This window comes from Oncorhynchus tshawytscha, linkage group LG31 (assembly GCF_018296145.1).
Source record: "Oncorhynchus tshawytscha isolate Ot180627B linkage group LG31, Otsh_v2.0, whole genome shotgun sequence".
In the NCBI taxonomy this organism is placed as follows: Eukaryota; Metazoa; Chordata; class Actinopteri; order Salmoniformes; family Salmonidae; genus Oncorhynchus; species Oncorhynchus tshawytscha.
Genome location: NC_056459.1, coordinates 19806219 through 19819231, shown reverse-complemented (window position 1 = coordinate 19819231; position 13013 = coordinate 19806219).

The window sequence follows — 13013 nt, the reverse complement described above, 5'->3', positions numbered from 1 at the left end:
AGTTTATCATCATTACATAAGGTCACTTGTTAGCACTAGTGTTGAAGTGGACGACCCAGAGGCATTGGAGAGACATTGGACACCTTGGGGTTAAACACACTGTGAACAGGACAACTGTGACCCACTGTAATGAGCTCGTAAACTGTTTGTCCCGGAATCAAACAACACCTTAGTCATACAGTGTGTTGATAAGGAATAAGATCAATCTATGTTTTTTGGTGTCCAAACTAGAGTTGCTGAATCTCCTTGGTTGGAGAGCGAGTTAGCGACAGAGATCCCTTCGCCGTGTCCAAATTAGGATAGCCAAAATGTATTTATTCTATCAGCATGATGATGACATATCTTGAGTGGCTCATAGCTGGTGTAGCCTCATGAAGTGATGTCACAGTCCCGAAATATCTTCCTGTGATGATTTTTGTTTTCCTTTGATCTTCCAGGCAAGAGATTATTCTCTAACAATCTTTATGATAGACTTTGAAATATGGAATGCGTGTACAATTCAGTGCAGTGTTTCATCACATAAGCAAATTAAAAATGTGTGCCATAAAAATGTGTTGATGCCTGGAGTGTTAGTTTACTTTATGACATCCATAAAGATAATTATTGTATGGGTGTTTGTGCACAATCATAACCCTGTTACCATGGCAACTGAGCAATCATCAGTCAATGTTATACAAATCTTCTATGAGTCCATCTGATAAACACTGAGAAAGATTGTCTCTGCATGGCTATCTGTTAATTAACAATCAAAATCCCCCTAAAATATTACTGGCGAGTAATCAGTACCATACAATGTTCATCTTCCAACGTTTCCACCTCCATGCTCATGCTCATCCAACCGTGATGTCCCACGGAATCCACCTCCTCGTGGATCATATGAAATTGACTATTGAGAATAACCATACTTTATCAGAACACTACAGGTAACAACTTTTCCTGGTCGGTGGTCCTGAGAAGTTAACCAATGTCTGACCTTTAAGTGCATTAACTATTCAATTCCCATTCTCAATGGACTAATCCACTCCCAATACCTTATCACGGAGTGATGTTTCACTGCGTTCATGTGGGTCGTACTGGGGAACAGATCTAAAAATCCCCCAAAATATGTTGTTGCCCATTCAAATTAGTCCCAAGGTTGCCTTTTTACATCTTGTAAATCTTGTCCATGACTGTTTTCTAATTAGCTAGAAATGTTGTTTGAAATGTCCGATACAACATACTTTGGTAATATCGTTATCAACCTACTGCATACCCATTACAAATATACACTCATCACTCACAGAGCGGTCTCTGCACATCGCTTTGGTGCTCAACATTCTTTCCCCACAACACAATAGGCCTATTTTTAAAAAATTAAAAACTGTGTAAAAAGAAATGAAAAATGCTTGGCAAAGCATGACCAGAGATTGTGGCTGAGCAGTACAAAGCGAAGTTGGAGAAAAAGGCCATTTTTAAAAATCCGCTCCATTCTCAAGCCAAATTACACGCGCTCTGCTCCTCACTCCACTTACATCCTCTGCTAAATATATATCATTCACAACATTTGGACGGGAGCTATAATCCAGTTATAATACCAGCATTTTTTAAAACTATGTTTGTTGTTATTGCTTGAATTCAGGCTTGGCTGAACTGTTTTCAATGGGGAAAGATTGCTTCCGAACCCCACTTCTGTCACTTGCCCGTCTGGACCTATGGTCTACAATTCCCCTTCAATACCATTCTCAATGGACTACTCCATAGATACCGTAGATACAATGATGAAGTACAGTACATTGGGCAAAGCACCCTATACCAGTTAGTGCCTAAATCAGCCTCCCAGTTACTACAACATTTGTTTATGCAAGTGTCACTGTGGGTGACATTGATATGGAGATCAGCCTATCAGGATCATGTCTGGTTGTTTGGCCCCTCTTTCTCTGACATGAAAAAAAAAACGTTTTGAGGACAGCTAAAGGTTTTGGGAGTAAATGGCCTGAAAAAGAGAAAGGGGTGGTTGGAGCTGCTACAGCGCCAGAAGGCAGTCTTCTGTCACCTCTTTCTCTGCCAGCATGGTGGCTCTCTCTCTCTCTCTGCTGATGCAGCTGCCCTCTCTCTCTGTGTCCACTGCTCCTCTAGATGTTCTTCTGTACTTAATACCTGCCTGGGTTAAGTTTAGCACCACTGTGGTGCTGCTTTTAGGTTCTTTTGTGTGAAAATAGCAGAGGAAGATTGCTCCATGCTGTACCTAAACGGCTCTGTAAGTCGAATTGCCAATGTGGATTTATCCCAATGTTTTACCCAAAAGCCTCAGACTTTTGTATTTCACCTCCACGGGCCAGCTCCAGTAACTCCCTTGACCATGGACTGGGCATACTCATCTCTCTCTCTCTCTCTCTCTCTCTCTCTCTCTCTCTCTCTCTCTCTCTCTGGTAAATAGAAGTTATACTAGTTATGAATAGAAGTTATGAATTCATAAGCACTGAACAATCCCTCTCGCAAGGGGCTGTAATCAGAAGAATACTGTGTTAAGTATACAGTATCTGCTCTTGCAGTGTTGTATAGCATCATTCACTCCACTGGGAGTGTATGTATCCAAATATATTCTGAACTCAAAGAGGAATCCAGTGGAATACTTTTTGTTGGACCCACCAAGGATCCTATTAGGACTTTCTCTTAAAGGTCAGTGTTGGACATTAATGTATTAATCACTTTAACATTAAGCAGTGATTTGAATTGTAAACTTAACTGCCAACCTGGCAAAAAAAAAATACTTGAAACAGTTATAGAGCCCATTGACCTTTATGGTTGTGAGGTCTGGGGTCCGCTCACCAACCAAGAATTCACAAAGTGGGACAAACACCAAATTGACTCTGCATGCAAAATTCTGCAAAAATATCCTCTGTGTACAACGTAAAACACCAAATAATGCATGCAGAGCAGAATTAGGCCGATACCCACTAATGATCAAAATCCAGAAAAGAGATGTTAAATTCTACAATCACCTAAAAGGAAGCGATTCTCAAACCTTCCATAACAAAGCCATCACCTACAGAGAGATGAACTTGTAGAAGAGTCCCCTAAGCAAGTTGGTCCTGAGACTCTGTTCACAAACACAAACAGACCCCACAGAGCCCCAGGATAGCAACACAATTAGACCCAACCAAAACAAAAATATATATTTTTTAAATTATTTTACACATTGGAAAGAATGAACAAAAAAACACAGCAAACTGGAATGCTATTTGGCCCTAAACAGAGAGTGCACAGTGGCAGAATACCTGACCACTGTGACTGACCCAAACTTAAGGAAAGCTTTGACTGTGTACAGACTCAGTGAGCATAGCCTTGCTATTGAGAAAGGCCGCCATAGGTCAACCTGGCTATGAGAAGACAGGCTATGTGCACACTGCCCAACGAAAAACAAACACCATTGTAAATACAACCCATATTTATGGTTATTTATTTTACCTTTTGTTATTTAACTATTTGCACATAATATGAAATGCCTTTATTCTTCTGGAACTTTTGTCAGTGTAATGTTTACTGTTAATTTGTGTATTGTTTATTTCAGTTTTGTTTATTATCTATTTCACTTGCTTTGGCAATGTAAACATATGTTTCAAATGCCAATTAAGACCTTAAATTGAATTGAATTGAGAGAGCGAGAGAGAACGAGAGTGTCCATGTGCACGAGTTAGAAACGAATGCCATTCCCAGCCTCCCCAATTCAATCATTGTGGGTAGAGAGAGTTAATTATTGGAGTTAACTGGCTAATTAAGGAATGATGAATAGTGTCGGCAGTCTCCTAGGACACCCCTGCAGGAGCAGCTGTTGAGCCTCCCCGGGCTCTTTGGGCCCTTCCTGGAGACTGTGTGTGTGTGTGTGTGTGCGTGCATGTGAGAGAGAGAGTGAGGGAGACATAGTGTGTGTGTGCGTGTGTGCGTGTGTGCATGAGCGCATGTGTGAGAGATTGAGAGAGAGACAGAGAGAGGGGCAGAGAGAGGCAGAGAGAGGCAGAGAGAGGGGAAGGAGTGTTTAACACGTAAATAAATTCCCAGTGACAGGTCTGTCAATGAGGTTATCAGGATGGAACTGGCTGTATGGACACCTTGAGGCTAGAGCGTAACAACGGACTCAACGGAGTAACACATCCCGGCTGAAATCTCCCCTCTCTAAACTCATCTTCTCACTCTCTCCCCTTTCACATTCTGTTCAAAGGAGTAGTTGACTATTTAAGTCGTGCTGTGAAGGTGATGTTAACAACATATGGAAGGCCTCTGTTCTCATAGCTTCTACCATTACAACATGAATTCATCTAGGCATCATATTTCTGAACCTATTGTTTCAGTGTTATACCATCCATCATAATGGGATGATACATTTGGTAAGCCACGCACACCATTTGAATGAGGTTGGCATCAAGGAAAGCAAAAACAAATATCTAGAGAGCAGTGTATTGTATTTGTATGTGTGCCCTCTCCCAGGCTTTGAATATTCAGTAGAAACCACAAAGGAATACGTGTTGTTGCTAGAGTAACCCTTTCTCTCTGTCTCCTGTTCTTCAATAGCATTGATGTATGCCATTTACTATCTACTGATGTCAAAACATGACATCGGTAGATGTTTTTGACAGAAGTTAGCTTGATTTTAAAATGAGTTTGATGTTAGATATTCATTTGACATTTGCATCAAGAAATATTCATAACAAATGCTAACACGTAGAAATCTCAAATCACATCTATTACGAGCACAATAAATATCATCCGTTCATATATAGTGTGACAATCATAAATGTATGTCATTTGAGAATGTTTTATTAGCATACAACCACACTATCTGCATTTCTCCCTCCCGCTATAGTTTCTCTGGTATGCATGAGTTAACATAGGATCCTTTCATAAATTCACTCTGGCTACCTACTCTGATATCAAAGCACTTTCATAACGGACCAATTTACGAACGGGCAACACCCCAGTTGAATATCACCAGTGTCAGTAGACGTTGACAAAAAAAAACGTAATAAAATTGATGCCAGCAGCGCAGCTGTAGTCCACAAAAGCTCTTGATAACATGAAAACAACCTAACCAGCTCTGCTAGGCCGAGTAAAATGGTCAGTGAGGTGTTTTCTTATTTGTGTCTGGAAGTAGCTTGCAAGTTAGCCAACTTTAGCTAGTTAGCTTGGGTGATTGACTGCAGTTGAATGGTCAGAATGCTTGGATCAATAGGGCTAATAAGGAAATAGGGAAAATACAATGTCAAATTATTTTTAAACATGTAAAAGAGTTAATCGCAGGATTTGCTGTGATTAATCACGATAAATCGAACATTCAGAATTTGAGCTGTAATTTAAGATGTTTATGTTTTTACATCACATTGATGTTTTTAGCTGTATAGATCATGTTCACTACATGACCGAAAGTATGTGGACACCTACTCGTCGAACATGTAATTCCAAAATCATGTGCATTGAAATGGAATTGGTCCCTCTTTGCTGCTATGACAGCCTCCAATAGTGGAGGCTGTCATAGCAGCAAAGAGGGACCAATTCCATTTCAATGCACATGATTTTGGAATTACATGTTCGACGAGTAGGTGTCCACATACTTTCCATTCAGCCACAAGGTAATTAGTGAGGTCGGGCACTGATGTTGAGCAATTAGGCCTGGCTCGCAGTCGGCGTTCCAATTCATCCCAAATGTGTTCGATGGGTTTGAGGTCAGAGCTCTGTGCAGGCCAGTCAAGTTCTTCCACACCGGTCTCGACAAACCATTTCTGTATGGACCTTTCTTTGTGCACGGGGGCAGTGTCATGCTGAAACAGGAAAGGGCCTTCCCCAAACTGTTGCCACAAAGTTGGAAACACAGAATCGTCTAGAATGTCATTGTATGCTGTAGCGTTAAGATTTCCCTTCACTGGAACTAAAGGGCCTAGCCCCAACCATGAAAAACAGTCCCAGACTATTATTCCTAATCCACCAAAATGTACAATTGGCACTATGCATTGGGGCAGGTAGCGTTCTCCTGGCATCTGCCAAACCCAGATTCTTTCGACAGACTGCCATATGTTGAAGTGTGATTCATCACTTCAGAGAATGCGTTTCCACTGCTCCAAAGTCCAATGGTGATGAGCTTTACACCACTCCAGCCGACGTTTGGCATAGCGCATTGTGAACATAGGCTTGTGTGCATCTTCTCGGCCTTGGAAACCCATTTCATGAAGCTCCAGACGTACAGTTCTTGTGCTGACATTGCTTCCAGAGGCAGTTTGGAAGTGTTGCAATTGAGGACAGACTATTTTTACGAGCTACGCACTTCAGCACTCGGCTGTCATGTTCTGTGAGCTTCAGTGGCCTACCACTTCGTGGCTGAGTCGTTGTTGCTCCTAGACATATCCACTTCACAATAACAACACTTACAGTTGACCGGGGCAGCTCGAGCAGAAGCGAAATTTGACAAACTGACATGTTGGAAAGGTGGCATCCTATGACGGTGCCACATTGTTCGGGCCATTCTACTGCCAATTTTTGTCTATGGAGATTGCATGGCTGTGTGCTCGATTTGATACACCTGTCAGCAACGATTGTGAAAGAAATAGCGGAATCTACTAATTTGAAGGGGTGTCCACATACACGTGTATATATAGTGTATTTTGGATGTTTTCAGAGTATTTTGAACATTTTTTGAAAATGTGATTATTCAACAACAAAAATTGTGTACACTAAAATTACAAAATGTTAACTTGAGTTAACGGATTAACTCTTAAAGGTGAAAGAGAAGGTAAAAGAGATGGTGAAAGAGATGGTGAAAGAGATGGTGAAAGAGATGGTGAAAGAGATGGTGAAAGAGATGGTGAAAGAGATGGTGAAAGAGATGGTGAAAGAGATGGTGAAAGAGATAGTGAAAGAGATGGTAAAAGAGATGGTGAAAGAGATGGTAAAAAAGATGGTGAAAGAGATGGTAAAAGAGATGGTGAAAGAGATGGTAAAAGAGATGGTGAAGTATATGGTAAAAGAAGGGGTACATTTTTTTTGTAAGAAAGTTAAATAAGTATTTGTAGGCACCCAGAAATTTCTGAAGAAACAAACACTTGAGATCAGTCTGATGCAACTTTAGAGGCACATGAGCTACAGTACGAAGCACAGTTTGAGCTCAGGTGGATTATATCTGTTTAAGAATGTATGACTGCATACATAAAAAAAACACATTATGAAAAATGCAGATCACCTAATGTTTTAATTATGAATGTGTTTCATGAGAGAAAGCAAGACTAGTATGCTCTCCTCTAGCGGTGTGTGCCAGCCCAGCCTCAATCTGATGCAGTTTGTTGGGTTGACCTTAATGGGAGTATTTGTTATCACAATGAGCTCACAACCACTCAGCAACCCTATAAATGTAATAGACAGACCATCTATGGTAGTTTGCGGTCTCTTTCTGAATCCACATACACATCCTCGTATAAGATATTTCAAATCACTCCTTGGCTTTCCATATGCTAAATATAGCGCTCGCGTGGAACTTCAGAAAATGTAGATGTATTCATCAATATTACAATGAACCAGAGTGGAAGGAGTGGAAAACTGCTTTTTTTTAAAAAATGGACAAAGAGGTGGCAAGCGGCGAGTTTTGACTGCATGTACCTGTTAAACCTTTTAGTGCACCATCATGTTCTTTCATTCAACTCTCCATTTCTTTCTCCTGTTTTCTCCTCTGTACACCTTCTCTGGATACACAGGACAGTTTAGGGATCGGTTGGATTTATTTCTTTAGTAATGAGTGGAAGTGACTTTTGTTTAGCTCAAATGCAAATGACGACCGCTTTTTTATAGAGAGTACGAGTCAAAAGTTTGAACACACCTACTCATTCAAGGGTTTTTCTTTTTTTTTTGGTGCTATTTTCTACGTTGTAGAATAATAGTGAGGACATCAACACCATGAAATAACACATATGGAATCATGTAGTAACCAAAAAAGTGCGCAACACATCAACATATATTTTATATTTGAGATTCTTCAAAGTAACCACCCTTTGCCTTGATGACAGCTTCGCACACTGTTGGCATTCTCTCAACCAGCTTCATGAGCTAGTCACCTGGAATGCATTTCAACTAACAGGTGTGCATTGTTAAAAGTTACTTTGTGGAATTTATTTCCTTCTAAATGCGTTTGAGACAATCAGTAGTGTTGTGACAAGGTAGGGGTGGTATACAGAGGATAGCCCTATTTGGTTAAAGACCAAGTCCATATTATGGCAAGAACAGCTCAAATAACCAAAGTGAAATGGCAGTCCATCATTATTTTAAGACATGAAGGTCAGTCAATGCAGAATATTTCAAGAACTTTGAAAGTTTCTTCATGTGCAGTCGCAGAAACCATTAAGCGCTATGAAGAAACTCGTGAGGACCGCCACAGGAAAGGAAGCCCGAGTTACTTCTGCTGCAGAGGATAAGTTCATTAGAGTTAACTGCACCTCAGACTGCAGCCAAAATAAATGCTTCACAGAGTTCAAGTAACAGACATAACTCAACGTCAACTGTTAAAATCAAATCAGATCAAATTTTATGTTATTTGTGCCGAATACAACAGATAGACCTTACAGTGAAATGCTTACTTACGAGCCCCTAACCAACAATGCAGTTTTAAAAAATACAGATAAGAATTAGAAATAAAAGTAACTAGTAATTAAAGAGCAGCAGTAAAATAACAATAGCGAGGCACCGGTTAGTTGAAGAAATATGTACATGTAATTAGAATTATTAAAGCAACTATGCATAGACGATAACAACAGAGAGTAGCAGCGGGGTAAAAGGGTGGGGGGGGGTGGAAATAGTCTGGGTAGCCATTTGATTAGGTGTTCAGGAGTCTTATGGCTTGAGGGTAGAAGCTGTTTAGCCTCTTGGATCTAGACTTGGCGCTCCGGTACCGCTTGCCGTGCGGTAGCAGAGAGAACAGTTTATGATTAGGGTGGCTGGAGTTTTTTACAATTTTTAGGGCCTTCCTTTGACACTTCCTGGTATAGAGGTCCTGGAAGGGCAGGAAGCTTGGCCCCAGTGATGTACTGGGCCGTTCGCACTACCCTCTGTAGTGCCTTGCAGTCAGAGGCCGAACACAGTTGCCATGTTCAGAGGAGACTGCGTGAATCAGGCCTTCATGGTCGAATTGCTGCAAAGAAACCACTTCTAAAAGACACCAATAAAAATAAGAGACTTGCTTGGGCCAAGAAACACGAGCAATGGACATTAGACTGGTGGAAATCTTTTTTGGTTACTCCACTTTTTTGGTTACTTCATGATTACATATGTGTTATTTCATAGTTTTGATGTCTTCACTATTATTCTACAATGTGGAAAATAGTACAAAAATAAAGAAAAACCCTTGAATGGGTAGGTGTGTCCAAACTTTTGACTGGTACTGTATGTCCACTTAGCACTCCTTTGTGACAGACACCTTGTACATCTTGTCAATAAAATGTACTAGTAACCCTTCATAGTTTCTTTAATCACTCTTCTCCTTCTTTCCCTTCGATATTTTCAAATCTTTAAACTGCTGGTTTTGAGAGGGTAGCAGTACTCACTGCTCTGTAATTATAGTGAACAAAAATATAAACGCAACATGCAACAATTTTACATATTTTGCTCAGTTACAGTTCATTTGAGGAAATTAGTCAATTGAAATATATAAATTAGGCGCTAATCTATGGATTTCACAAGACTGAGCAGGGGCGCAGCCATGGGTGGGCCGTGGAGATCATAGGTCCACCCGCTTAGGGGCCAGGCTGACCCACTAGGGAACCAGTCCCAGCCAATCGGGCTAGAGTGGTTACACACGGTCTGCGGTTGTGAGGCCGGATGGACGTACTGCCAAATTCTCTAGAACGACGTTGGAGGCGGCTTATGGCAGAGAAATTAACATTCAATTCTGTCAGGCGGATTAATTATCTTGGCGATGGAGAAATTCACAGCCTTGGCATTTTTCCAATTTTGTTGCCCTACAAGCTGGAATTAAAATAGTTTTCGGGGGGTTTGTATCATAAGATTTACACAACATGCCTACCGCTTTGAAGATGCAAAATATTTTTTATCTGTGAAACAAACAAGAACTAAGACAAAAAAACTAAAAACTAGGATTTTTGCCGATTCTCAAGGCAAGACTGCTCCAGCTCCTTCAAGTTGGATGGGTTCCGCTGGTGTACAGCAATCTTTAAGTCATATCACAGATTCTCAATTGGATTGAGGTCTGGGCTTCGACTAGGCCATTCCAAGACATTTAAATGTTTCCCCTTAAACCACTTGAGTGTTGCTTTAGCAGTATGCTTAGGGTCATTGTCCTGCTGAAGGGGAACATCCGTCCCAGTCTCAAATCTCTTGAAGACTGAAACAGGTTTCCCTCAAGAATTTCCCTGTATTTAGCACCCTCCACCATTCCTTGAATTCTGACCAGTCTCCCAGTCCCTGCCCGATAAAAAACATCCCCACAGCCACCACCTTGTTCTCGGGGTGATGAGAAGTGTTGGGTTTGCACCAGACATAGCGTTTTCCTTGACGGCCAAAAAGCTATATTTTTGTCTCATCTAACCAGAGTACCTTCTTCCATATGTTTGGGGAGTCTGTCGTCGAAATTTCCTGTATTACCAAATCATGAGACAGAAAACCACACACAAGTCAGAGTTATCATAAAGTCCATCTTTAATTATATGAGCTTCACCATAGCACAGTGACTCTCAGATCAATTCAGTGTCTATAAATGAATTCTCTGAGAGTGCTTACAAAACAGCCCTAGGTATCATTTATAGCCAAGACACACCCATCAAAACTCACATGACGAATAACAGATCTTAGGAACATTATACAAAGAAAGACTTTACTTCAGAGAGGACTATCCCATAGCCAGACAGCATTGGCTATAAATTATCGTTCGGTTTGGTCTCCTAAACGAAAGCTCCTATCTCGTTCTTGGTACCACTTAGAACGAAAAACATTACCTCATCCAATGGCATATATCAAATACACCCCCTCCTGGACTTACAGAGCTTACAGAGAGATGTGACTGGCCACAGACATTGTGGAGCCAACCTAACTGGTTCCCCATTAATCACACCATCCCTTCACATGGTTTAGGAATAGTTTACAGACACATTCACAGATAAGACTAACCCGACCTCTCCCCTCTCTGGGCCCAAGTAACTTTTCCCACATAAGCATGCTTATGAAAATGAATAACATCTTATTTATAAATGTTAGCTAAAGAATTCTGATTCTGCCACGACAAGTCTCCCACATGCCTTTTGGCGAACACCAAACATGTTTGCTTATTTTCAAGCAATGGCTTTTTTTCTGGCCACTCTTCCGTAAAGCCCAACTCTGTGGAGTGTACAGCTTAAAGTGGTCCTATGCACATATACTCCAATCTCCACTGTGGAGCTTTGCAGCTCCTTCAGGGTTATCTTTGGTCTCTTTGTTGCCTCTCTGATTAATGCCCTCCTTGCCTGGTCCGTGAGTTTTGGTGGGCGGCCCTCTCTTGGCAGGTTTTTTGTGGTTCCATAATCTTTGCATTTAAAAAAAAAAAGATTTAATTGTGCTCCGTGGGATGTTTAAAGTTTCGGATATTTTTTTATAACCCAACCCTGATCTGTACTTCTCCACAACTTTGTCCCTGACCTGTTTGGCTCCTTGGTCTTCATGGTGTCGCTTGCTTGGTGGTGCCCCTTGCTTTGCGATGTTGCAGACTCTGGGCCTTTCAGAACAGGTGAAATCATGTGACCAATCATGTGACACTTAGATTGCACACAGGTGGACTTTACTTAACTAATTATGTGACTTCTGACGGTAATTGGTTGCATCAGATCTTATTTAAGGGCTTCAAAGGAGGTAAATACACATGTACGCACCAGTTTTCCATTATTATTATTTTTTTCTTTGAACAAGTTGTCACGCCCTGGTCAAAGTATTTTGTGTTTATCTTTATGTATTTGGTCAGGCCAGGGTGTGGCATGGGGTTTTTGTAATTGTGGTGTGTTTGTCTTGGGGTTTTGGTGGTGGTATTGGGATTGTAGCTTAGTGGGTTGTCTAGCAAAGTCTATGGCTGTCTGGAGTGGTTCTCAATCAGAGGCAGGTGCTTATCGTTGTCTCTGATTGGGAACCATATTTAGGCAGCCATATTCTTTGAGTTTGTCGTGGGTGATTGTCCTTAGTGTCCTATGTGTACTCTCTGTTAGTTTGCACTAGTTAGGCTGTTTTCGGTTTTCATTACGTTTATTGTTTTGTAGTGTTTAGTGTTTACGTTTTGTTTAATAAATATGGATCGCAATCGACACGCTGCAGTTTGGTCCGACTCTCCTTCATCACCACTAGAAAACCGTTACACAAGTCATTTTTGTTAATTTCACTTCACCAATTTGGACTATTTTGTGTATGTCCATTACATGAAATCCAAATTAACATTCATTTAAATTACATAGGAATAGGAAAAATGCAAATGGGGGTGAATACTTGCAAGGCACTGTAAACAAATTTGTTCACAAAATTTCTGGGAGCTTTTATTTCAGCTCCTATATTACATTCTAATCACCTCTGGGTTCATGGGAAACACACTTTCTAATTCCTCAGCCAGTCTCAAAGTGAAATAATCTCACCCCATTATTGAGAGGTGCCAATGAGACCCATTCGCCACCCTGCCTGAGACACTCATTCTAAACCTACGGATGTCTTAGCTGCCAACCAGTGGAGGCTGGTGGGAGGAGCTATAGCAGAAGGGGCTCTGTGTAATGTCTGGAATGGAATTAATGGAAAGGTCCCACAGGACCAGGCAAGGTGTTGCAATGATCCGTTCCACCAGATGCCTTTCATCATATCCTTCTACATGGTGTGTTGGACAAGGTTACATTGGGAGAATATGACCTGTGAATGTTAAAACAGTTTTGATTGGGAGGATTTGACATGTGAATGTTGAAATAGTATTGTCATTTGTTGAATATGACCTGTGAATGTTAAAACAGTTTTGATTGGGAGGATTTGACATATGAATGTTGAAATAGTAT